A 24,080-nucleotide genomic window follows, 5' to 3' on the forward strand; every position below is an offset into this window, starting at 1 on the left:
TAGCCTTGACTCGACGGACATTTGTTGACAAAGTAATGTCTCTGCTTTTTAATATGCTGTCCAGGTTGGTCATAACTTTCCTTCCAAGGAGTAAGCGTCTTTTAATTTCATGGCTGCAATCACCAACTGCAGTGATTTTGGAGCCCAGAAAAATAAAGTCAGCCACTGTTTCCACTGTTTCCCCATCAGTTTGCCATGAAGTGATGGGACCAGATGCCATGATCTTTGTTTTCTGAATGTTGAGCTTTAAGCCAACTTTTTCATTCTCCTCTTTCCCTTGCATCAAGAGGGTCTTTAGTTCTTCTTCACTTTCTGCCATAAGGGTGGAGTCATCTGCATATCTGAGGTTATTGATATTTCTCCCGGCAATCTTGATTCCAGCTTATGCTTCCTCCAGCCCAGCGTTTCTCATTATGTACTCTACATATAAGTTAAATAAGCAGGGTGACAATATACAGCCTTGACATACTACTTTTCCTATTTGGAACCAGTCTGTTGTTCCATGTCCAGTTCTAACTGTTGCTTCCTGACCTGCATACAGGTTTCTAAAGAGGCAGGTCAGGTGCTCTGGTATGCCCATCTCTTTCAGAATTTTTCACAGATATTCCAATTGTCATATAATTAGTTGTTTTACATCTTTATCTTAGAATTTCCAGTGTTCCAATGTTTCCTACATGGAGTGAAGGGAGAATAGAATAAACAGGATTTACTGTATACTTTTCTTTCTGTAAGAAATTATATATTCCATATAAAGTGAAAAAGAGAATGCTGAACAACCTATAGATAATTTTAAAGAGAAAATGAGTTTAATAAGCAATGGAGAGGACTTCCCGGGTGATCTAGTGGCTAAGACTCCATGTCCCCATGCAGGGGACCTGGGTTCGATCTCTTGTCAGGGAACTAGATCCCACATGCTGCAGCTAAGACCTGGCAAGCCAAATCAGTATTAATAAATAAAACAATGGAGAATACTAGAGCCTTGGTTTCAGGTAAGCCTCCTGGGGTAAACCAAAGGTTGAAGGGAACTTGAGGTTGCTCAGCTGGCTTTGTGAAGCTACGGGAGAGTGGCAGGGTTGAAGAGGAGTGCTTCAGGAGACCGTTGCCCGTGAGAACCTGTTACTGAAGAGAAAGGCAAGTGATCTAGGATGCACAGTGCAGGACAAGGGGCCCTGAGCCAGGAGAAGTGAAGTGAAAACTAGAGCAGGTTGGGGAGGGTTGAAAGGCAAGAATTCATGCCCATTGTAGCTCCCTTTTCAAGCTCCTCTAATGAAAAACAGATATGACTATCATGTCTGCAAGATTTATTCATTCAAGAACATCAGAATCAACTCTGCCTTTCCCCTGAAATGGGCAATGCATTAAACCTTTGCTCTACACAATTCAACCAGGAGATAGACTAGGCTATATACCATTTTCCCCTATTATACCGTTTTGTGCCTCAAGACATTTTCCTTTACAGCACTAAATAGGGGTTGTCATGTGAAATTTACATATATGATTGTTTGATAAAGGCCACTCTCCCCCGTTAAACTACAAGTTCCCCAATGAGAAAAATTTTGTCTTCTTTTTTCACTAACAACTGGTTCCTAGTGGATGGCATGTTGCCTAACACACAGGAGACACTCGTTTATTGAATGAATGGATGAAGCCTACTTGACCTTCCCCTTTTGTCTCCTTTCTGTCTTCCTTTCCTGCTCAGTATTTTCTGGCTTTCCTCTATTCATTTTATTTCCAGATCAAAACCAAAATTCATCTCAACTCTTCGATATATTAGGTTCTTTTCATCAACAGCCCAAAAGAACCCAACAAAGCTAGGAGTAGTCTCTTTTGCCTCCAAACTACTCATATGTCTATCTCTTAGAACAAAAATCAGGAACCTTAGATATTCCTATACCAGCAGCAGTCCTGGGAAAGGTGAACAGCATGGTGGTTCCAAGTGTAGAAATGGGGTTTGAGTTATATTCGGTACAATTCACCAAATGTGATCCTACATGAGCTATTTAATTTTTCCAAGTTTTAGTTTCTGCAATTATAAAATGAGGATGATAATAAAATCATCCACTTCCAATGGTTATTTTAATGATATGAAGACTGACTTCACAAACGTAAAGTGTCTGGTGCTGGAAAGCCCTGTAAAGTATCAGCTATCATAATCTCAGTGACCACAAGGCCTAAACATGGACCTTGTTATATATTTTTTAATCTGGTTCACAATTTGCACCCCAAAAGTGGACAACAGAGCTAAATGTTAGACCTCTGTCCCCTGCTGCCTGTCATGTCTCGCTGGCAATCTTGCTGAGGTATCCAGGCTGCAGAAATGTCTGCTCTGGGATGAGGGGCTGGGGCAGGGGTCATGGGGTCACAGGGTCATGAAGAACCCCATGAAAATCAGAGCCCAATGGCCAGTTGTTTTTCCAGGGCAGAAGTTTCTTTGTTTCCACTCTTGGTCTTTGGGCATCTTTGGTGGTGGCTTTGCCTTGTCTCTCTGGGGAAGTCATCTGTGCCTAGACCGACAGCCTCCTTCCAAGAGCTCGCCTCCCTCACAGCCCCCTTCCCAACACCAGCAGGTTCCTGTGGCTGAATTCCTGTGTCACTGGAGAAGGAATGCTTTATAACTCTTCTTCAAGCATCCCAAGTTTTCTCTCCAAACCTGGAGAGAGAGAGAAGGTTTCTGTGACGCACAGCCCAGCAGGTTGGGGCTTTGCAGGGAGGGGAGGTGAGAGGCTGCCCAGAGCAGCTAGGGGGCCAGAGTCCCTGCACCCACCAGCCACTGCTTGCAAGAGAGCTTTTCTGAGAGAAGTGGGAAAGTGTGGATACACTGTCAGCATTTCTGCATTTTGTTTCCAGACAAGCCTCAGAAATCAGAATGATAGGGAGAGTTCCCTGCTGGGGGAAGTTGGCTCTTGGCAGTCAGCTTAGACAGTTGCAGCGGGGAGGAAAATGGAGTCACCTAGGCCCATGTCTCCTTGTCCAGGAGGTGGGAAGGCGTAGGGAAGAAGCAGCCCTCCAGCCTGTCTCCCAGTGGACGCCCCCGAGACTGGAAACTGGTCCGGGTGAGGAGGGAGGTGGGAGGGAGGGTCAGGATGGGGAACACATGTACACCCATGGCTGATTCATGTCAATGAATGGCAAAAACCACCACAATAATGTAAAGTAATCAACCTCCAATTAAAAAAATTAAAAAAAAAAAAAACTGCTTGGGGGTAAGACCAGCAATGTCCACAAAGCTGCACCGCAGCTTTCTAGTTGAGGGTCCGTGACTGTAGGGATGGAAACTGAGTTATCAGGGACCCCAGGGGGTGCTTAGGAACCCCAGAACAGAAGTGCTGGGAGATGGGGAATGTGCTGAGAGAGCCTGCTTGCAGAATTGCACCTGGAAGAGAAAGCCCACAGAGGTTCTGCCTTCTCAGCCACAATGGGAGGACTGCTGCCAAGGGGCCCGTGCCTTGAAAGCAGGCACCCTGAGCTGTGTGTCCAGGCTCAAACGCCAGGGCAGAGAAGTCTTGCGGATCGGTTTTGTGTATGAGGTGTGTAATCAAACTTTCACACAATTACAGAATCTCCTTTTTCACAATCGAGTCATAAGGCAGGAACTCTGTGTTTTCTTGAAATTTCCAGTTTGTAGAAAATGAGAGAGAGGGAAGGAAGAGTTTGTCATAATTTTCATCCCCACCTGGTTTCTCTTCTCTGGGCCTGGTTTCAAAACACATACATATAATCCTCACCTTTGAAATTAACCTTACTTTCCATTTCTTGGGGCTTCCCTAGTAGCTCATTCGGTAAAGAATCCACCTGCAATGTAGGAGACCCAGGTTCGATTCCTGGGTCAGGAAGATCCCCTGGAGAAGGAAATGGCAACCCACTCCAGTATTGTTGCCTGATAATCCCATGGACAGAGGAGCCTGGCAGGCTACAGTCCATAGGGTCGCAAGAGTCGGACACGACTGAGCGACTAAACCACCACTTTCATTTCTTACTGTTTTTTTTTTCACCTAAGTTTCCATTTAGATAAATCTCTTTCACCAATGGGATGTCTAATGAAAGACGTAGGGGATCTAATTTGGGAGTATTTTCTTAATGGTTATACCTCTTGGAAGGAAGGTTGAAAATACTTAAAATACCGGCGAATTTAACAATTTTTTTCCAAAGTTGCCAAATAGTACTCCAAAGCAAAAAAAAAAAAACAAAAATCTTGGGACTTGGGGAGGGACCCTTACCCTTTATTTAAATGAAAAATTTAATGGAGATTAAATTAATTTCCAGAAGAGAAATTTTAATTTTTGTGGAACCACCAGTGTTACTAAAATTACTCCAAAAGTGTTAGTTGCTCAGTTGTGTCCAGCTCTTTGGGACCCTATGGACTGTAGCCAGCCAGATGCCTCTGTCCATGGGATTCTCCAGGCCAGAGTACTGGAGTGGGTTGCCATTCCCTCCTCCAGGGGATCCTCCCAACCCAGGGATTGAACCAGGATCTGCCACATTATGGACAGATTCTTCACCGTCTGAGCCACCAGGGAACCCAAACAGAGCTACTAATACTCCAATACTCCTTCCTATCTTTAGTCGATACTGTTGTTAACATTACCATTGTTAGGCAAGTACTCTAAAGCCACACTGGTTTACTTTAGCAACCATGTACATTTCAAACTTCTGGATCATGAAAACTAAACACTCATTTAAAAAAATTTTTTTAATTTATTTACTTTTAATTGAAAGATGATTGCTTTACAATACTATGTTGGTTTTTGCTATATGACAACATGAATCACCCATAGGTATACATACGTCCCCTCCCTCTTGAAACTCCCTCTCACCTCCCACCCCAAGCCACCCCTCTAGGTTGTCTGAACACTCTTATTTTTAAAATGTATTTTTATTTTTGATTGTGCTAGGTCTTTGTTGCTGCTCACAGGCTTTATTGAGCTGTGGTGAGCGGGGACCACTTTAGTTGTGGTGCGGGGGCTTCTCACTGTGGCGGCTCCTCTTGTTGCAGAGCATGGACTCTGGGTGCAGGGCCTCAGGAGTTATGGCTCACAGGCGTAGTAGCTCCACAGCAGGCAACCAGGGACCAGGGATTCGATCCTGGGGCCAGGGATTAAACCAGTGTCCCCTGCACTGGCAGGTAAATTCTTAGCCACTGGGCTACCCGGGAAGCCCCAAACACTCTTATTCTAATAAGGCATTACACTGACGGAGCATTTTCCAATTTTCACCATGCTCTTAGATACATTATCTCACATCTAGTTCTCAAAATGGTCTTCTGAAAGCAAGCAGTATCATTTTTTGTTTTGTTTTTAACTAGCTTATTTCTTGAAAAATACACTCCCACACACAGCAACAAATTCAAGTAGAAGAGCATAAATAGTAAGTTAAATCTCTCTTAACCTGTCCCCACCCATCTCCTCCTGAGAGATAACTACTGTTAAGAGTTTCTCTATGACCTTTTAGAAATTCTTTCCAAGCCAGGCTTCAATAGTATGTGAACCATGAACTTCTAGATGTTCAAGCTGGATTTAGAAAAGGCAGAGGAAACAGAAATCAAATTACCAACATCCGTTGGATCATTGAAAAAGCAAGACAATTCCAGGAAAACATCTACTTCTGCTTTATTGACTATGCCAAAGCCTTTGACTGTGTGGATCACAACAAACTATGGAAAATTCTTAGAGATGGGAATACCAGACCACCTCACCTGCCTTCTGAGAAATCTGCATGCAGGTCAGGAAGCAACAATTAGAATTGGACATGGAAAAACAGACTGGTTCCAAATCAGGAAAGGAGTACGCCAAGGCTGTATATTGTCACCCTGCTTATTTAACTTATTTGCAGAGTATATCATGAGAAATGCCAAGCTGGATGAAGCACAAGCTGGAGTCAATATTGCCAGGAGAAATATCAATAACCTCAGATACACAGATGACACCACCCTTATGGCAGAAAGTAAAGAAGAACTGAAGAGCCTCTTGATGAAAGTGAAAGAGGAGAGTGAAAAAGTTGGCTTAAAACTCCACATTCAGAAAACTAAGATCATGGCATCCAGTCCCATCACTTCATGGCAAATAGATGGGGAAACAATGGAAACAGTGACAAAATTTATTTTCTTGGGCTCCAAAATCACTGCAGATGGTAACTGCAGCCATGAAATTAAAAGACGCCTGCTCCTTGGAAGAAAAGCCATGACCCACCTAGACAGCATATTAAAAAGCAGAAACATTACTTTACAACAAAGGTCCATCTAATCAAAGCTATGGTTTTTCCAGTAGTCATGTATGGATGTGAGAGTTGGACTATAAAGAAAGCTGAGTGCAAAGAATTGATGCTTTTGAACTGTGGAGTTGGAGAAGATTCTTGAGAGTGCCTTGGACTGCAAGGAGATCCAACCAGTCCATCGTAAAGGAAATCAGTCCTGGGTGTTCACTGGAAGAACTGATGCTAAAGCTGAAACTCCGATACTTTGGCCACTTGATAAGAAGAGTTGATTCACTGGAAAAGACCCTGATGCTGGGAAAGATTGAGGGCAGGAAGAGAAGGGGACGACAGAGGATGAGGTGGTTGGATGGCATCACTGACTCAATGGACATGAGTTTGAGCAAGCTCTGGGAGTTGGTGATGGACAGGGAAGCCTGTTGTGCTGCAGTCTATGGGGTCGCAAAGAGTCAGACACAACTGCAGGGAAGCTTGTTATGCTGTAGTCCATGGGGTCGCAGAGTCAGACACGACTGAGCAACTGAATTGATACACGTACCAGCCCAAGTCTGTGTTCTCTTTAAAGATAAACTCACACACATGGCAGCAGGCCCTTCCCTGGTTTGTGCCTTGCTCTTTTAATTAACCAGTGACTTGGAGATCTTCAGTAAGAACATACAGAGCTGTCCCTCATTCTTGTTTGATGGTCTATGTAACTGGTTCCCTACTGTTTGTAACGGAAAATAGAGTTTTCTGTTACAAACAGTGCTACAATGAGCAATATTAGCAAAAACTTACATAGTTCTTAGTTGGTGTTCTTCATGTACAGAAAGTCAGTTAATCCTCATAACTGTCCTATAACAGAAACTATCATTACTTCATTTAAAGATGACAAAATCGGCAGAAAGATAAGCAATTTGCCCCAAGTCACACAGCTAGTAAGTGGCTTTGATTTGCACATATTTGAATCTAGATAGTCTGGCTCTGAGACTCAAGCACAGTGTCCTGCCGCTCGTGTTTCTCCTGTGCATTTAGATCTGAGAAGCCAGGCCACACTTCACAGCGGGGAAGACTGAGCTCAGAGGGGCAGTCTGCTCAGCCAGGCGGCAGCAGAGCCTGGGCTGGAGACCAGGTCTCCCGGTTCACAGAGCCCGGCTCCTTCACTGCCCGTCATGCCCTGCCACTCCTGCAGAATGCCATCTCTGGATTCCCAAGAACTTCTGAGCACTTCAGGCATAAATAGAGTGACTACATTGAGAAGTGGTTTAGGAAAAGTAGTTTTAGAAGAAACTTGGGACTGTGATGAAGGAGTTCAGTTCTCAGGGTCTTTCTACCATTCACCTCCTGCACTACTAGATACGAAGTTAAAGGAATGTTGCCACAGAGTATCTGTAATGTAAAAATGTACTTTTGGAGTTGCAAATTTAGAGATAAATTATGTAAAATTTTATTCAATGTTATCCCTCATTTTTTTTGTTTTTGTTTTTGCAATTGCCATTAAAAAAAAGAAGCTGTATTAAATCATGAAAGTTTAGACTAAAGAGAGTATGCCTCCATTTAATCCTACATGGCTACGCATTAACCACAGGGAAAGCAACATGGAACCAACACTCTGCCCCAGCTTGGGAAAGGGACAGCTGTACTCTCTCTGAAACCTGCTTCCAAAGTGCTGGGCAGCCCTGAAGAGCTGTAAGCAAAACTATTTTCAGGCACCACTGGAGTTTAAACAGTTCAAGAATTTCCCATAGATCCTCCCAACACCCTGGCCCTGGCCCTACTTGATTCTGAATGCCTTTGATTCACAGACTAGACGGCTCCTTAGAAGCATCTAGTTTCATCTTTCACCATGATGTGGCCTCACATTTGCCTCATGCTTTACTGTCTTCTGATTATTCTGCCATTTTCGTGTTTCTGTGACCCCCCGGGGCCACACTGTGAGAACAGGTTCTTTGTCTTCACAAGTTTTGTGTCCCCTTCACCCAGGCAGGACTTGACCCAGCATGGAGGCTCTACAAGTGTTGGTTGCATCCTTCCCTGTTTCTCTGTTGCCCTTATGTTTCCCCTACTATTATCCAGCTGTTGCCCAGGAAGCCTGAGCTCTTCCAGAAGTGATGCAGGCTTGATGGAGAACCAGGCTCCTTGGCTTTGCTGCCTAAAGAAAGACTTGGGGCAGGTTTCTGGGCTACACATTTAGCTTTATCACTTTTCTTCATTCTTTGTCAGTTATGTACCTACTGTGGGCCAGGTATACTGCCAGGGACTGGGTGTACAGAGATGAACAACTCTGTCGGAGTTACCGTCTTGTGTGAATGACCGATTCGGCGTGAAACACACAAATACAGAATCACCACCCCTGGCATGGGCACTGAAGGCGCTATGAGAGGGACTACCAAAGCAAATAGAACTTGGACTGGGAGGTCAGGGAAGGCAGCTCCGAAGAAGTGAAATTTAAACTGAGACCAAAGGCTATGGAAGGGATCCAGGACTCACAGAAGAGGGGGGAGAAGAAGGCCAGTGCAGGGGACCGCATACACAGAGTCACCGGTGCAAGAAGGAGTTTGAAGGAGGAGACTCCTCTGGTGCCCCACATTACATCTTCTCAGCCCTCCTCTGTTTCAACCACAGCTATGATGGACACTCCCTGACAGCTCAAACTTGCATCCATCAGACAGCCGCCCACCCCAAGCCTCTGAGCATCTTTCTACTTTCTCTGATAATGGCACAAGTGCAGCCTAGAAACGCCAGGATATTACCGCTGCCCCATCCCCACCCCTCACCAGGCAACCCTCAACAGTGGGGGACACAGCTGGCATACACATGTCCCAGCTTCCCCTCCTTTAACAGAACATCACTGGGAGGTGTTCTGTATTCTTCTCAGCAGAAGAGAAACATGTTACTTACAACAGCAATCTCCAAAAAATGTGCTCTTTGTTTTTGCCTCTTCTTTTCTTTCTCATTCTTCTCATGCCCTCACTCCTTTCAGATCCCTGGTCTGCCCCCCACTTCCGATCTGCCCCTACGTCATTTCAAAGAAACTCAATCTAGGATATACACACATTAGAGGAACTGGAAGAGGGTCTTAAAGGGAGTGGGCAAAGAGGAGAGCAAAGCAGAGTGGGGCTAGACTGGTAGGGTGGAGCAGGCTACTCAGAGCTGAGAATGTTGCACTCTGAGAATGTTGCACTCTGAGAATGTTGCTGAGAATGTTGCACTCTGTGGCTCCCTGGTTCTGGGGGCAGACTGGGTTGTAGTAGCTGAGCAAAGCAGGAGGCGCAGACGGTAGCCCAGGCGACAGAAGATATTGGCTTGTAGTGTAACGTTAGACCTCCCAGGCGGTGCTAGTGGTAGAGAACCTGCCTGCCAGTGCAGGAGGCATAAGACACAGGTTTGATCCCTGGGTCGGGAAGATCCCCTGGAAGAGGATCCAGGGCAACTCACTCTAGTATTCTTGCCTGGAGAACCCTCATGGACAGAGGGACCTGGTGGGCTAAAGTCCACAAGGTCGCAAAGAGTCGGACTCAGCTAACGTGATTTAGCACGCATGCATACACGCACTGTAATGTTGGCAGAGGTGATAAAAAAAGACACAGACAGGACTTCCCTGGTGGTCCAGCAAAGAAGAATCCAGCTACCAATGCAGAAAACACAGGTTCAATCCCTAGTCTGAGAAGATCGTACATGCCGCAAGGCAACTAAGCCCAAGTGCCTCAACTACTGAGCCCGTGATCTAGCGTCTGGGAGCCACAACTACTGAACCCACAGGCCAGAGAGCCTGTGCTCTGCAAAGAGGGAAGCCCACACACCTCAACTGAAGAGTGGCCCTTGCTCACCACAACTCCAGAAAGCCCTCACACAGCAACAAAGAGCCAGCACAGCAAAAAAAAAAAAAAAAAGATACAGACAGGTTGGAATACGGTTTTGGGGGTTTTTTGGTTGCACTGGGTCTTCACTGATGCTCACAGTCTTTCTCTAGTGGCAACAAGTGGGGGCTACTCTTCGTTTTGGTGCACGGACTTCTCACTGCAGTGGCTTCTCTTGTTCCAAAGCACAGGCTGGAGGCACACAGACCTCAGTAGCTGCAGTGTGCAGGCTCTAGAGTGTGCAGCCTTCTGTAGTTGTGGCACATGGGCTTAGTTGCCCCAAATAGCATGTGGAATATTGTCAGACCAGGGATCAAACCCCTGTCCCCTGCATTTGCAGGCAGTTTCTTATCCACTGTACCACATCCCAGGGAAGTCCTGGGATGTGTTTTAAAAGTAGAATGATCTGCACTTGCTGATGGGTTGGGTTAGAGAAAGGAAGGGATCAAGGATGCCTTTGCTTGGGTTACTGAGTGGATGGTGGTAATGTGTAACTGAGAATGGAAGGATGGGTGAAGGAACAAGATTGAGCAGGAAAATTGAGTGTAATTTAGTACACACAAAATCTAAGATGTCTGTGTGACATCCAGGGAGAAAACATCAATTATGCATTTGTTTATATGAGTCAGGGGCCCAAGGGAGTTACCAGCAATGTAGATTTGGGGTCATCTGTTTATGCACGGTGTTTAAACCAAGGGACTAGATAGGCACAGAAGACTAGAGGATTCACAGTGGAGCTCTGAGGATCTGAGGATTAAAATTTGAAAAGACCCTGATGCTGGGAGAGACTGAAGGCGGGAGCAGCAGGGCATGACGGAGGATGAGATGGTTGGATGCCCTTACCAACTCAGTGAACATGCGTTTGAGCAAGCTCCAGGAGGTAGTGAAGTACAGGAAAGCCTGGTGTGCTGCAGTCCATGGGGTGGCAAAGAGTCAGACATGACTGAGTGACTGAGCAACAAGAAAGGGAGCAAAAGGGCGGCAAGTGAAATTCAAAAGTAGCCAGCGGAAACAGAAGAGACTATGGTATCGCACAATCCAAGAGGGGAGAGAGTTTCATGAAGGAAGCACTCTTCTGAATGCTGCTCAGAAGTGGGATAGTTTGAGGATGTAAAACTATCATCTTCTCTTATATCTTTCATCAGCATTAATCACAAAAGGCTCACACCCTTAGGCCAGGCGTCCCAAGTGCAACCAAGCTACTTTTAAAAAGCGGCAGATGACTGGAGGCAAAAACTAAACGCTTTGTCTGGCTTAGGAGACGTCTCACTCAAAGATCCTTAGATCTGTGTGCCTCCGTCTGCCCTGGTCTCTCTCTTCCTACCTCGGTTTCCAGGCTGCTGAACGTCTAGATCTGATCCAAGCCCTTGAGTTCTTCTAGCCCTGAGAAAATGACTGTATGAGTTTTATAGAGCACTGTATTAATTTTCTAGGACTGGATGACTTGAACAGCAAACGTGTAAACCACTCTGGAGGTTAGAAGTACAAGCACAAGGTGTCAGCAGAGCTGGTTTCATTCTGAGGCCCCTCCTTGGCTTGTAGATGGCCATTTTCTTCCTTGCATTCATGTGGCCTTCCTTCTGCTTGCATCTGCGTCCTAATCTCTTCTTTTAAGGACACCAGTCATACTGGACAAGGGCCCACCTTAATGACCTCGTTTTACCTTGTTGTTGTTCCAAGTCATGCCCAACTCTTTGCAACCCCATGGACTGCAGCACACGAGGTTTCCCTGTCCTTCACCATCTCCCAGAGTTTGCTCCAACTCATGTCCATTGAGTCAATGATGCCACCCAACCATCTCATCCTCTGTTGTCCCTTTTCCTCCCATGATAGGGATTGAATTCTGAGGTGCCGGGGATTAGGACATTAACATATGATTGGGGGGACACAATTCAGCCCATAACTGATATATTAGTCTTTCTTCAAGTCTTACCTGTGATTTAAGAATCTTAGAATGATAGGCCTATCTTTCCTAGGTCTCAGATCCATTCACTTGGTCAGTTTCTAAACAATCCACTTGACTTCATGTCTTTCTCTTACTTAGTGCTTTTTTAAATTCTTTTTTTCTAATTTCTATAATTTTAAAGGTTACTTTCCATTTACAGTTGTTATAAAACATTGGCTATGTTCCCCATGTTATACAGTACATCCTTGAGCCCATCTTACACCCAATATCCCCCTCGCTCACCCTTATGTTGCCCTCCCACCTTCCACTGGTAACCACCAGTTTGTTCTCTATTGCTGTGAGCTGCTTCTTTCTTGGTACATTCATTTGATTGTATTTTTTTTAGGTTCCACATATAAGCGATACCATACAATATTTATTTTCCTTTGTCTGACTTATTTCAATTACCATAATGCCCTTCAAGTCCATTCACGTTGCTGCAAATGACAAAATTTAGTTCTTTTTTATGGCTGAGTAGTATTTCATCGTACGGGGCTCCCCAGGTGGTGCTAGTGGTAAAGAACCTGCCAGCCAATTCAGGAGACATAAAGAGATGTGGGTTCAATCCATGGGTCAGGAAGATCTCCTGGAGGAGGGCATGGCAACCCACTCCAGTACTCTTGCCCGGAGAATCCCGTGGACAGAGGAGCCTGGTGGGCCACAGTCCGCAGGGTCACAGAGTCTGACATGACTGAGCAAGCAAGCGAGCATTTCATTGTGTGTGTGTGTGTGTGTGTGTGTGTGTGTGTGTGTGTGAGCCGCACCTGCTTTCCTCTTTGCCTGCTGATGGACACTGAGGTTGTTTTCATGTCGTAGCCACTGTAAATGGTGCCGCTGTGAATGTAGGAATGCACGTGTCCTTTCCAGTTATGGTTTTATCTGGATATATGTCCAGAGTGGGTCATACGCCAACTCTATTATCAGTTTTCTGAGCCACAGTGGCTGCACCAATTTACGGTCTCACCCTCCCATCCTTGCCAACATTTATTATTTGTAGACTTTTTGATGATGGCCATTCTGACAGGTATGAAGTGATACTTCACTGTGGTTCTGTTTTGTATTTCCCTGATGATTGGCAATGTTGAACATCTTTTCATGTGACTATTGGCCATCCGCATTTCCTCTTTGGAAAAATTTCTGTTCAGTTCTCCTGCCCATTTTTTAATCAGGCTATTCATTTTTTTGGATGTTGAGTTGTATGAGCTGTTTATATATGTTGGTTATACCCTTATCAGTCATATCATTTGCAAATATTTTCTCCTATTCAGTAGGCTGTCTTTTCATTTGTTGATGGTTTCCTTTGCTGTGCAAAAGCTTTTAAGTTTAATTAGGTCCCGTTTGTTTATTTTTGTCTTTATCTCCTTTACTTTAGTAGACAGATTCCAAAAAAAAAAAAATTGCTGTGATTTACGTCAGATTGCTGCTGTTACATGTAGCCTTTAGCTTTGTTTGTTTGGCTGTCGAGTCTTGCTTTAATCACTCGGGTTTAAAGTTGCCACACCATTGGCCTCTGTACGCAATAATTCATCAGGAATACACAGACTGGTCCCAGAAAAATTCACTGAGATGCATAGGACCTTTCTTCACTGAAATTTAGCGCTCTACACCTTAGGAGGTTAGCTTTCCAGAAGTAGTCCTTCTTTTCCAGCAGCTCTTCAGTTCAGATCAGCCAGGGATGGCTAATACTCTAAGATTGTTATTGGGGGTGGGGAGATTTCTTCACGGCTATCCCCTGAGAATATACGGTCATGTAATTAGAGAATTGAAAGGATTCACATTGCGCAGCCAGATTTTCAGGACAATCAGAGATGCTCTCAATCTCCCAAGTTACCCCAAGTACCTTCAAAAGCCGACCACCCCTAACCCCCTCAAGTTATATCATTAGATCACGCCTGTGTTCAAACGTCTTGGTGTCTCTTTCTTGCTTGTTTCATCGAGCTTTTCTCCCTTTGTAAGCTAGCCCTGCCAGTCTACCACGCATATGGTAAAATCAGCCCTCCACGGATGCAGCCCTGTCTCCTCGTGGTTATGGGAGCTGACCTTGCCTCTTCCCGCCTGCCCTGGAGTTCTGGAGCACCACCTTCCATGTAGGCCCCACCCCTTCCTGGAGCCCTGCCTGCCGCTATATGTCAGGCTTCGCATTATTTCTTCCAAATCCCAGAGGTCTTGATATCCATCCATAATTCAGCCTTTTACCTTACCTTTTCCCCCTTTTTTGTTGAATTATAATTGATTTACAATATTGTGTTAGTTTCAGATATACAGCAAAATGATTCAGTTATATATATATTCTGATTATTGATTCAGATTATTTTTCATTATAGGTTATTGTAATGTAATTACCTATAGGTTATTAATTATGTGTTTATTATAGGTTATTATATTATAAAATATGGAATATAGTTCCCTGTGTCCTATAGTAAATCGTTGTTGCCTATCTATTTTGTATACAGTCGTTGTTATCTCTTAATTCCATACTCCTAATATGAAGTTAATATGGAGTCCCTTTCCCTCTCCTCTTTGGTAGCCATAACTTTGTTAGAAAACAAACATGTCTATGAGTTTGTTTCTGTTTGACTAATACATTAATTTGTATTATTTTTTATATTCCAGATATAAGTGATATATAATATTTGTCTTTCTCTGTCTTTCCCTGGTAGCCCAGTTAGTAAAGAATCCGCCTGCAATATAGAAGATTGATTCCTGGGTTGAGAAGATCCCCTGGAGAAGGGATAGGCTATCCACTCCAATATTCTTGGGCTTCCCTTGTGGCTCAGCTGGTAAAGAATTCACGTACAATGAGGGAGACCTGGGTTCGATCCCTGGGTTGGGAAGATCCCCTGGAGAAGGGAACGGCTACCCACCCCAGTATTCTGGCCTGGAGAATGCTGTGGATTGTATAGTCCATGGGGCTGCAAAGAGTTGGATACGACTGAGTGACTTGCACTTCTCTGTCTGACCTACCTCACAAAGTTTACCTCACCTTGATTTTTCATCTCATTCTGTACGCTAGTCTGAACTCTTCATCCAAATTATAAAGTCCTCTCTAGTCTTACCACCTGGCACTGACATAGTTCAAGCCCTAAAGTCTCTCACCAGAGTGACTTTAATAATACTTGACTGGTCTGATAGAGTCCCTCCTCTACTTAGAAGTCCTCTACAAGCTCTCAGGATGAAGTTCACCCCCTTAACCAGCACACACAAGCCCTCCTGTTCCAGCCTCTCTGGCCTTCTGGCTTCACCTCCCAGCTTCCTCCTCCCTTACCACCCACACAACCTCGGCCCCGGGCACACGGGGCCCCTCGTTCCCTGAAGCTGCCATGCAGGTCTGTGCCTCTCGCGTGCCATTACCTAACTGTGCTTCCATGGCTCATTCACCTACCAAGCCCGACTCATGTTTTGGTTTAGCTAGAGTGAAACCTGGGCTTCCCCGGGAGCTCAGCTGGTAAAGAATCTGCCTGCAATGCAGGAGACCCCGGTTCGATTCCTAGGTCAGGAAGTTCCCCTGGAGAAGGGATTGGCTACCCACTCCAGTATTCTTGGGCTTCCCTGGTAACTCAGCTGGTAAAGAATCCGCCTGCAATGCAGGAGGCCTGGGTTTGGTCCCTGGGTTGGGAAGAGCCCCTGGAGGAGAGAATGGCTACCCACTCCAGCATTCTTGCCCAGAGAAATCCATGGATAGAGGAGCCTGGCAGGCTACAGTCCATGGGGTCACAAAGAGCTGGACACGACTGAGCATGTCATGACTAAGCATGGCACAGCATGATACCTCCTCCAGGAAGTCTTCCCTCATTTATTTAGTTAGTTATTGAGTTTACAGAATCTTTTTTTTTTTTTTTTTTGCAGTTTTTAAAAATTGAAGTATCGTTAATTTACAATGTTGTATTAGTTTCAAGTGTTGAAAAGTTTCAGCTTTTCAAGTGAGCAAAGTGATTCAGTTACACAAACATACACACACACACACATATGGTTTTTTAGATTTTTTTCCATTGTAGGTTACTGCAAGCTACTGAGTATAGTTCATTTAGACCCTGTTTGTACCTCTTTTATTTATAGTGGCATGCACCTGTTAATCCCAACCTCCTAGTTGACCTCCCCCCTACCCAGCCTTCCTTTATTTAGATACCCCTGTCCACGCTTCCAAAGCACCCTGTTGCTATCATTCTCAGCGCTTCTTGGCCTGTTCTGTAAGCACTAGTTCATTTTAGCAGCAGAGGTAGTCTTCTTTGTATTGGTAACAGTAGTGCCCAGCATTCCAACTGGTATACAATAACAATAAAATATCCCACAAATACTTGTTCAGTGATTAGAACTTACTATTGGTTTCCTGTCTGCTGTTTCTTCTCATTGATTCCCTGCATATTGGTGCCACAGTTCCTGTTAGAACAGATACTTTGTATCTCCCCTACCCAAATGCCACTGATGGGTGATGGTGGCTAACAAAATCCATCCTCTTCAATTTAGAATTCAAGATCCTTGGCAATCTGATCCCAACTCTATGCATAGACCACAATTCTACTTGCCATTTTGTAAGAATGTGTCCTTTGTTTTTCAAACCTGGGAGTTATCTCAAACCTGAGTGGCCTGCCTGGAGGGACGTCCTTTTGTTTCCCCTCCTATGTCACCTATCAATGCCAACCGATTCTCCAAGCCTCAGGTCAATCCCATCTCCTCTATAAAAACATTCCCAGATTCCCCCTCTGCATGATTATAATTAATTTTTTCCTCTTCTACTTTTATAACATTTTGATATCTAATTATAGTATTCATTTCTATTTGCTTTATATGAGGGGAGTGTATGTGTGTGTGTTTGTGTGTTCCCCACTAGATTGTGGGTTCCTAGATGAAAAGGCCTCCAGGGTACCTAGGAAGTAGATCATGCTCAGTGAATGTACTAAACCTTTTTGTTGGAAGAAGCCCCAAGCTACATTCTGGCTTCTGTTCCAGGCACAGCTGCTTATAACCTTGGGCAGGTCCTCTAAGTTCTTTTGGCGTCCCTTGCTTCATCTCTAAAATAAGATTAATCATATCAAGGATGCTGTGAAAATTAATTATTTATCATTTTGAAAGTGCCTTGATATCTTTAGAGATTGGCATTTCTATTTTTGTGGCATCCTTCTCACCAGAGCTTGCCATTCTTTTAAAATAAACATGCAAAGGACTGTTCAAAGAACAGTTTTATCAGAAGCTGAAATAATTACATCCTGTATTTCAGACAAGGTCACCTTTTACCCTTAGTAGCAAATGATGGAGTCTTGAAGAAACCTGTTTTTCCTACTAGTGACTTTAAAGTGATTATAGTATTTATGTACAGTTTTTAAAAGATGAATAAAGATTCTATCATGGAGAGAACAGAGAGTTCCCTGAGGGAAGAAATAAATGAAGTAAACTTTTAAAACATTCCTAATGTAAATGACCTTTATAGACACAAGTCACCTGTTATACGTCCTGGTCAAGACTAGCAGTGGAAACACTTACTTAAGTGTTTATTTCAAGACATATCCAAAGTCAAGGGCAAAGCAAGCAAAGTCACTGATGTAATAATTCATGTTTCATACACATTAACTCAATTCTCACAGTACTCTCATGAGATACCCAGGGCAGATCTTACTAACCCCTTTTTGTAGTTGAGGAAATTGCAAGCCACTGTGGTTATACAATTTATCCAAGGTCACTCTGTAAACAGCAGAGCCAGAATTCAACTCAATCTTTTGACTCAAGTTCAGTCACCTCACTACATCTCAGCCCTAGTGCTATGAACTCTGAACAGGACACCGAGGCTGTTGTAGAAGTAGATGCGCTTATTTGCTCAGTCATGTCTGACTCTTTGCGACCCCATAGACTGTAGCCCACTAGGCTCCTCTGTCCACAGGATTCTCCAGACTAGAATACTGGAATGAATAGTCTTTCCCTTCTCTAGAGGATCTTCCCAACCCAGGGATCAAATCCAGGTCTCCTGCATTGCAAGCAGATTCTTTACCATCTGAGCTGCCAGTGAAGTCCACCGAGGCTGCTGGTGAAGGGTAAGACATGAGGGCAAAGAGGACAGGGGACTTCAGAGAGCTTTCTCTGCAGGTCCCTCCCCCCAACCAGGCCCCTTAGCTACTTCTCAGAGCCAGATGCTAGTACTTTCTTAGGGTGCAGCCCCTTAACCTAAGTCGGAACTCTCCTCTCATTTTCTTCTCTGGGTCATCTTCTTGTAAAGTTTCCTCCACTCTGAATGTTGTAGACTATATTACATAATCCTCACAACAATCATACAATTCATCTTTTGAGTTAGGTACTATTGCTATCTCCACTTTGCAGGTGAGAAAAATGCAGCTCAAAATGGTGAAAATTGTACATAAAGTGACATAGAAGGTGATAAGTAAGGGCACAAACCCGGGTCTCACTGACTCCAAGGCCCATGCTGACCACCACCAGGTCAGACAGCCCCTCATATGGCCTTGCCCAGGGAGCGGCCGCCAAATGGACATCAGTCTCTCTGGAGTAATTCATTTCACCACTTAAGCTGAGACACAAAAATTTAAGTAAGCCAGTACTTAGGTGTTTTATGTTCATTTGCGAGTTTTATGACGATTTTAACTAACGTTCAGTATTTTATTTTATTTATTTTTTTTAACGTTCAGTATTTTAAAGAAACATAGCAAACACAAATTTCTAAAAGGACAAACTTAGTTATTTTTTTTTACTAAATTAAAGACATTATTACATTTTTATCATAGGTGGTCAATTTACAAAGTTTTTTTTTAATAAAAATCTTTAACTTATAAGTTAAAAAGGAAATATATGTAAGTTCAAAAAGGATTTAGATAAAATAGTATATCCATCGCTGTTGCTGTTGCTAAGTCGCTTCAGTCATGTCCGACTCTATGCGACCCCATAGACAGCAGCTCACCAGGCTCCCCCGTCCCTGGGATTCTCCAGGCAAGAACACTGGAGTGGGTTGCCATTTCCTTCTCCAATGCATGAAAGTGAAAAGTGAAAGTGAAATCGGTCGGTCGTGTCCGACACTTCACGACCCCATAGACTGCAGCCTACCAGGCTCCTCCGTCCATGGGATTTTCCAGGCAAAATTACTGGAGTGGGGTGCCATTGCCTTCTCCAATATCCATAGTGGTTTATAAAAGACACCAAGGATGTTTATAACAAATATCCTCTTTTAAGATTGTAAATAAAAGTGAAGTGAAACTGAAAGTCACTCAGTCCTGTCTGACCTTTGTGACCCCATGGACTATGTCCATGGAATTCTCTAGGTCAGAATACTGGAGTGGGTAGCCAGCCTTTCCCTTCTCTAGGGAATCTTCCCAACCCAGGGATCGAACCCAGGTCTCCCACATTGCAGACGGATTCTTTAACAGCTGAGCCACAAGGGAAGCCCGAGAAGGAGTCCAGTTGGAGTGGGTAACATATCCCTTCTCCAGGGCATTTTTCCGACCCAGGAATCAAACTGGGGTCTCCTGCATTGCAGGTGGATTCTTTTCCAACTGAGCTATCAGGGAAGCTGTCAATAAAAGTAATAAATGTTTATTACTGAATACTTAGGAAAAAATTTAGAGCACAAAAAAAACCCACCTACCACGGTCATACCATTAAATCCTCATCTACTGAAACTGACATGGGAAAAGCAGCCAGTCTCTTCCACAATAAGTAGCTGCAGTGATGAAGGTTGGCCTGCAGGTAAGGAAAGTCCTATTCCTAGTGAGGAATTTCTCCAGAATTTTTCAGAAGGGTAGAGCATATGCCCACAGACACTGAAGCAGGGAAACATTTGATCTAAGAAATCAAGTATCTAGTGCTAATGAGATAGGATCATGAAACTTGGAATTAAAATCTGAGAATGACAGGAATAACAGAATAGAGATATTGATACTTGTAAGAAAAAAATGGGGGAAAAAAGAGCGGAAGGTGAAAAGAGAGGTGGGTTGATAGGTTAGATGAGTTCCAGAAATTTTGACACTGAAACCATGTTTATTTTTCTGTTTTTTTTTTTAATTTTTATTTTTAATTATTTTCACTTGCATTTTTAAAGACAGAGATCCTGACCTTTGTAGTAAGTCAGGTCACAGCATGAAATGGGACGTAAGAAAATGAGCCACAGGTTATTTATTCATTTTTTTAAAAATGAAAGACCTTTCTTCTCCCAAAGCCAGGGGCTTTAAAAAAGCCAGAGCTGGGACTGCTCACCAACTGTGCTCGCCCCAAGCTGCTCACAGACCCACCCAGGTCTTCACTCTCTTCACTCTCTCCCACTCATCACAGGGTACCCGGGCTCCTCCGTGGAGTCAGTAGCAGACTTGAATTTAGAACCTTGTTCTTCCAAGTGTGGTCCCGGGACCAACAGCTGCACCCGGAAGCTTGTTAGGAATGCAGTCTCAGGCCTCACCCTAGACCTACTGAATCAGAACCCACATGTTAGCAAGATCCTCAGCTCTATCCCTGGCTTCTCTTGATTATGATTCCTGACACATGGCCCTGGTAATCTTTGGAAAATATCTAATTCTTATGATCCAGACTTTGCTTTCCCCCCGCAACCCTCAACTCCTTTCCTCCCCAGAGTTAGCCATACCCAGAATGAGTCACTGACCAAACCACTTTCTACGATACTTGTGCTGGGGATATGGCAATGAACAAACATTCCCTGCCTTCTTGGAGCTTACATTCTGGAGGAGGCAGTGTGCATGCTCGGTCACTAAGTAGTGTCCAACTCTTTGCAACCCCACGGCCTGTAGCCTGCCAGGCTCCTCTGTCCATGGGGTTTTCTAGGCAAGAATACTGATGTGGGTTGCCATTTTCTTCTCCAGGGGACCTGCCTGATACAGGGATCAAAGCCATATCTCCTGCATTGGCAGGTGGGTTCTTTACCTCTGAGCCACCAGGGAATCCTGAAGGAGGGGGATAGACTGATTTTTTTAAAAATAGATAAAAGAGTGAAAAAGATGAAAAACAAAAACAAACCTAGCTTCTGTGAGATCACCTCTGCTCAAGCACTGAGGTCAGGGCTGGGTGCCCTGGATAGAGATCTACTGCTCTGGTCTGACACTCACCTCCACCCCCTCTCTGCTTGCCAAGAGATGACAAAGACCTTGCTGACTCCAGTACTCAAATCTGGCGTAAAAGATCAGTGCTCAGCAGCTCCCAGGGCAGATGGGAACAGTTTGACCTTGCCCAGCAACTGGCCCTTCTCCAAGCGTCATTCCTTCTGGAGATAGTCACATTTTCAAAGTTAACCACGTGCACATCTGTAATGCAACCTGTGGTGCTTACTACCTTTTTTAATGAATGGGGTGTAACAGATCAGAGTTTTACAGACAGACCTAATAAGCAGGCCCACTTATTTTTCCAGTCATAAGATGGCTCCACAGCCTGCTTTGCTATCTCTCTTAGGTCATTTCCACACTCAGAGTTATAGATGTGGGAGGAGGAGGCAGGCTGTCATTTCTTAAGAGCCAAAGGTGACAGCAGGCTTAGCCCCTGAGATGCCAGCAAGCTGGTTTGATTTTTAAATTAGGACATACATACCAGGTTTCATTTTTTATAGATTTTACTATCATTATTTTTGTTCAGACAAAATAATTAAACGTCAGCTAATTTGGGGATTTTCTATTGAGAGAGAAGAAAAGCAGATTATAGTGAAATGGGGTTAAGCTGAAAAGTGAAGGAAGCAGAGGGAGTTTTTCCCCAGCACGAGTGCGGTCTCAGCCCAGACGCCTTCCTTCAGCCAGAATGAAAGAATAGTCTCATTCTCTCTCTTTCATAACCCCAGCCCAGTTTACTTTTTAAAATTCTGTAGCACATGTTTACAGAAATCCACCCAAGCATATGTAGTTATATTTCTTTCTTCCGGAAAGATTTTGATTTCACGGTTTCAAAAAGTTTACCTATAATGTCTCAGCCTAAAGGAAATAGCTGTTTACATTCCTTTAGTTCTCCTAATCTTTTTCCACATATACACATACTTTTCACATGATTCGTATCATAGAGTATGTATGATTTTGTGTTTCTAATGGAGATTTTTTTTTCAAGTCATCAAGGGTGGCTTAAGACCCTATTCTCTAATTCTTACATTTCAAGAGAAGATTTTGATTTTAAAGTGATTTAAGTTACTATAAAAACTGAGTTGCAAGAAATTTTTTAAAAGTTGAGTTGCAAAAAGGAAAAAAAAACCTGAGTTGCAAGAGTTGTTTCAAGTAGAGTAACTGTTTAATTTGGTTTCTGAGCGCGAAGCCTCTGCCGTCATTTCATTAAGTCATAATCTTCCTAGTTGTCTGATTCTGCCCTTTGTTCCGTGTCCTTCATGTGCTATTTCTAAGAGTAAAGAGCCACTGTGAACTTTATAGGAGAAAAATATTTCTTAGAGATTTCAAACAGAGAATATAGAGACTATGAGCCTTGTGATCCGGAAGTGCAATCAATTCCCATCAGCTTGAACCAGAGGGAAGACAGTAGCAGTGCTGGTGCCTGAGAGACTGGACAATCCAGAGGATCCAAGAGGAGTTCTAGAAGCAGATAGAAAAAAGTGAAGAGGTTCTTGGAGACGGCATTGATGGCTTCCTTTGTCTGCTGCTGCTGCTGCTGCTAAGTCGCTTCAGTCGTGTCCGACTCTGTGTGACCCCATAGCCAGCAGCCCACCAGGCTCTGACGTCCCTGGGATTCTCCAGGCAAGAACACTGGAGTGGGTTGCCATTTCCTTCTCCTTTGTCTAGAACTTGTTAAAGTACCTCTTGTCAACTAAAAATGTTAACCTGCAACCTTGTTCTCCTTATGGATAAAATAAGAATGGAAAAGACAGACTGGATGGCTTCCCTCTTCACTGTCGTCCAAGAAAATAAAATGATGAACGTTTCCCCAGGTCCCTTATGACTTATGTGCAATAGAAAGGAGTAAAAAGCAAAGTTTAGCATATTATGCCATGTTCAAGACAAAAGCCTTAACTCCAGAGGTGTATTATGGTGAATTTAAATTGTGTATTTTAAAAAAGGGAGAGCAAAAAGTAGTGTCATAGCCAGCCCCAAGTTTACCCAAAAGAATCTAACTAGGAAATGGAAAATCTAGCCAATTTTATAATTCATCTATTGCTGCTTAACAAATCACCCCCAAATTTAGTGGCTTAAAATGACATTTCTTTTAAGTTTGGGGGGTCAAAAATCTGGAGACAGCTTACCTGGGTGATTCTGGCTCCAGGTTTTCCATGAAAAGACTTGATGGTGTTGGAAGACCCTCTTCAGCCTCACTCATGAGCTCTTGTCTGGAGGCTTCAGTTCCTTGCTGGCTATTCACAGAATCAGACCCACAGGATCTCTCTATTGGACTGCTGAGCTTGCTCACAATAGGGTGGCTAGCTTCCCTTAGAGTAAATGATGAGAGAGAGAAGAAAGTTAGGATGCCTTTCATGACCTAATCACACAGCATCACTTCCATCATATTCTGTTCATTAGAAGACAATTCAGCCCCACACTTCAGGGGAGAGGGATTTACCTCTGCCTTTTAGGGGAAGGACATTAAAGAATTTGTGGATATATTTTTAAACTAGAGTACAACAAACTTTTTAAAATGGGGCAGTTGGAGCTATAAAGGGCTGCAGAGGGGATACCAGCTTCTCGAACAGAACATAGAAGCTAGATATACGGGAAAACCCATCTCCTAAGCTCACTACCACTCCCAGAAACTGAAGATAGTCAAATCCTGAGGAGTCTCACCAATACTCCCAAATCTGGAGAGAAATATATTGAGTCCATATGTATCTGTCTTTCATCTTCTGACTGAGGATGAGTGGCAATGGATATGGGGAGAAATGGATAAAATAGAGCAGGGGGCAATAGTGTTAACTCTCTGGCAAACATGAATGATTCGAGCTCCAGGATGAGGTGGAGAAAAATATCCCAAACCACAGTGTAGGGTTTGCCCACCCCTCCTCAGCATTCATAGTTACCATGTTTGCTTCTTGGGTTTCCAGTGGCAAGCACCTACAACTCAGAGTGTTTTGTTTGCTTCTGAGCAGCAGAATGCACATGGCCTCTTGGGGGGCAGGCAGAAGTGCTGGGGAGTAAATGCCTCCTCCCAGCAAAGCTGACTGCCCAGCAGGGGCT

General features: G+C 43.9%; 1 long non-coding RNA gene across 1 annotated transcript in view; it reads left to right on the top strand.

The window, feature by feature from the left end:
* The window catches only part of LOC122705004, a 157,203-nt gene that overhangs the window by 132,829 nt on the left and 294 nt on the right, over window positions 1–24,080 (top strand). The window lies entirely within an intron of this gene.

Source organism: Cervus elaphus, chromosome 12 (assembly GCF_910594005.1).
Source record: "Cervus elaphus chromosome 12, mCerEla1.1, whole genome shotgun sequence".
In the NCBI taxonomy this organism is placed as follows: domain Eukaryota; kingdom Metazoa; phylum Chordata; class Mammalia; order Artiodactyla; family Cervidae; genus Cervus; species Cervus elaphus.